Source organism: Tigriopus californicus, chromosome 6, assembly GCF_007210705.1.
Source record: "Tigriopus californicus strain San Diego chromosome 6, Tcal_SD_v2.1, whole genome shotgun sequence".
In the NCBI taxonomy this organism is placed as follows: domain Eukaryota; kingdom Metazoa; phylum Arthropoda; class Copepoda; order Harpacticoida; family Harpacticidae; genus Tigriopus; species Tigriopus californicus.
In genome coordinates, this window is record NC_081445.1 from 14,023,634 (window position 1) to 14,027,710 (window position 4,077).

Consider the following 4,077-nt stretch of genomic DNA (forward strand, 5'->3'; position numbering starts at 1 on the left):
TCGTTTTCGAAATCTAGCATGGTGGGCAATTTGGAGTTTTTTTGCATTAAGGCAATCATCAAGTTTACTGTACAGAGGGGATTTGCCGATGTTTAGCTTGAAAATTATGTTCTGGTCTGAATGTTTCTTTCCTTCTATCCCAGAGTATCATGCAAAAATAGGATTTTAATTGTGATTGATTCTGAAACGTCTACAAAAATGTCGTATTTGTGTAAAAACTTTTGGACAAATTATTGACTGGAGCATCTGAAACTTTGACCTCGAAAATGACGATTTCCGTTCAATTTGAATTTCCAGCCCCTATCGCCTTTTCACTTTGACAGGGATTGCTTACTCCGCTTACTCCTTTGACTTTGCTTACCCGCGCTTTCAACCAATGCCACGCCTTGTTTACATTTTGCTTGCATTCTGTGACGTAAGGCCGCTGATTACTAATTGAGCCACGGATATTTGGAGAAGTGGACCCACAACGGATGTGGAAATCTTTCAACTTCAGAATGGGTACATGGAAAAAGCAAAGGATGAGGAATTTTATCTGAACCCAAGATCTACTTCTTCAATAACCGCAAGCGCGATTTTAAAGAAAAAACAAGAAAGTATGAGGAATATAATTTTGCCATCTGCAACATAGTAACTAATGGTGCGTCTACACGAGAAACATTCTGTCACAAAGTTTGCCTAATTATTTCGGAAATGTTTGGCATTTGACAAACAGTTCATCTCTGAGCCGTCTACACGTAAAACTGCCCGATCAAAACGGTTTGACAAATATTTTGATGTAGATTTCTAATCAGATGACCTTGCAAGTGATCGTATCATTTCCCAATGGGTTCTTCATTCAATATTTATGTAATGCACTGTAAACAATATGATTAGTATAATGGAAAATAGGGAAAACTGAGGAATGAAATTTGAAAAAAAAAAACACCGATGGGCACTGTCATGATGAGAATGTTTCGCTTTCCAAAAAGGTCCTTATTTTTGCCAATTTCAATCTGTGCGGTCATATTGTTGGCTGAAACGATTACTACTTGAAGGCATGTTTTGCCCCGTTCTATGAACTTTACCATAAGCCACCTGATGATACACTTTTGATAACATTTTTGCTTTTCGAAAGGTTTTCGAACTTCATTTATAAATCATTTTTAATGTATCACTATAAATCATAACCCAATGTTTTGGAAACGAAAACCCGACCAATTTTCCAACTCATTATAATCGTGAATAAAATGGACAACAGTTCTCCACGAGTATCATAAACTATTTAATACCAAGAACGGGTCGAAGTATGACAACGATATATAGTTCAAATCATGTCAGAAACGTTAACACAAATATAGTAAAGCATTAAACATGATAAAGACAATTTGGATATTTATATGCAGTTAACATTACAGATGGCATTGACTAAAAAGAGTTCAATTTTATAGAACCAATAAGGACCGCCCACAAGAACAGACGGCATTTCACAGGGAAGGTGATGGTCATGGGCAGCTTTAAAGTGATGACATGTCAGTGGGTAAGACTCGGTCCGTTGAGATCTGACTGATCTGGCTTTCATGGCTAAAACTGGCGGGCGGGAAATGGACGAAAGAGCAGTCAAAAGTGGCTGGCTGTTCCTGATGCTTGGGTCTCAAGGGTGTACGTAGAGGACCGATCATGGCCGTGTGTGTCCGGCAAGAACCTCCAGGTATGGGCCGATGATTCCGTTGTCTCTGATGATCTGATCCAACTTGTATCGGATTTATCTTCTTGGGACGAGGTCAAGGAATCCATCCATTCCATCCATCCATCTAGGTTTGGGTTGGCTCGCTCAAGTCTTGCTCACAGAAGACGGATGTAAAAGATGGGGCCGGGACCATGGCGGGGCCGTGTCCATGACCGAGCTGAGCCCGAGGACAGGCCCAGGGTGGTGGGTTAACTGGGGTCGACACTTTCATGTTCTGGACGTGAGGAGATGAATCCGGATTCCGGAGATAGGTGATATGTTGGTTGGTTGAGATCGATCATCATTCAATCATTCAATCTCCGACGGGAGATGCAAGTGTGACTACTGAATTAAAAGGGGATAGGATGACATCTGATGACTTTGAACATGAATTGACAATTCCAGGCCCCTTTATTTCTCTAAGTTGGGTTATTTCCTGTGTCAAAATGAACAACAATCAATACATTTTTCTTTGTTATAAACCATCATGGATCGAAAGAGTTAAGTTCCATAATTACTAAAATGGACACCTTTCTTCCAATGGCTGGGGAGGACGCTGTCGTCAATGAAATATTTGCTCTTTGGCAAACAAACTTTAACATGTTCAAATCGAGAAATGTTTGTGAAATGCTTGTGAAATGCCAAACAAATGTTTGTCAAATGGCTAATTATTTGCCGAATTATTTGTCGTGTAGACGCCCATTACGGGCACAGGCGAGCAAAGTTTGCGCAAAATCAGGATTTGCGAACTCAGAAGAGGCCGTAAAGTAATTTTGGATGCACTACAAAATATTCAAGTTTTTGGCTCACTTTAAGGTCAGAAACAAAAACGTTTGACGACAGAGTTCGTAATAATATCCTTATTTGCGACTCCTGATCATGTCAGGTTACAAAATGTATTAATATGTATGCATGAACATCATTTGCTAAGATCAAAACATTTGTGTAGGTTGCATCGGCGATATGGGACCCATGCAGACTCATTGATTTGGAACGGAATTGAAGGTACAAAAATTACCCAAATTGGTGCCTGAACTCAATATCGCACTCTTATAATACCAGGCTCTCTGTAAAACTGCACGAATCAATGTATAACGTCTTACCGGCAGGGCTTGAGTAACGCTCCCAATAACTTCTGCAAAGTAACGTTATCGGTCGAGAAACAGGGTTTTTAGTTCTCCCGGTACCGTTACTTTCTTCTTTTTTAAATAAGGAAAAGGAAAAATGCTGAGATGTATCTCTCTCTTTTGCCCCCCGGCGTCCCGGTAACGTCAACCATTTGTCTCATCCGTCTTGTGTGCGACGACCTCAAGATTTGGCATGACGTTAGCACAGATCCTCCTTGACCATGGATCCCTTCCAGCCTCCAACGGGAAATCTTTGATCGTTTCCACGCGCCTTGTCACTCTTCTGCACAAGCCTGCTGCAAACTCATTCACTAGTCATGTGTTCGGCCCCATATGTCGAGTGACTTTGCATCCTGGTCACGTGAGTGCCTTCCATGTCAGCACTCCAGTACCATGTCAGCACTCCAGTGCCATGTCAGCACTCCGTCACATGAGGGTCCCTACTGCATTTTTTCCTCCCACTGATGGCCCTTTCTCACATATCTAGGTTGATCTAGTTGGCCCACTTCCTCTCACCAACAGATTTCGTTTTCTGCTCACTCTTATGGATCGTGCAACACGTTGGTTGGAGGCTGTCCCTTTAGTTGAGGCTACGGCCTCCTCCTGCCTAGAAGCCTTGGCCTCCACTTGGTTGCCGCGTTTTGGAGCCCCAACGCGCATATCTACTTACAGAGGCGTCCAGTTCACCTCGTCTTAATGGACTGCTTTCCTTGCATCCATTGGCACAAAACCGATCTTCACTTCAGCTTACCATCCACAGGCCAATTGCTTGGTTGAGAGGGCTCAACGGAGTTTGAAAGCTGCCCTTTATGCCAAGCTTGAACGCACTGATTGGTACAGCGTCCTTCATGATGTCCTCCTTGGTCTCTGAACTTATCCCCATGGTGATCTTCACAACATATCATCTGCTGAATTGCTTTTTGGTGTCCCATTTGCATTCCTGGCACGCCACCACCTGCTGCTAGTCCCCCTTCAGCAAAGAACCTGGCATTGGCCTCTAGGACAAACCACCACAGTGAACGCCCATCTTGGTTCCCAGCAGCCCGTTTGGCAGCTGCTCAAGCGTCCTAGCCCCCCGACGTCCCGGTAACGTCAATCATTTGTCTCATCCGCCTTGTGTGCGACGACCTCAAGATTTGGCATGACGTTGGCACAGATCCTCCTTGACCATGGATCCCTTCCAGCCTCCAACGGGAAATCTTTGATCCACCACAGTAAACTTGTCACCCTTCTGCACGAGCC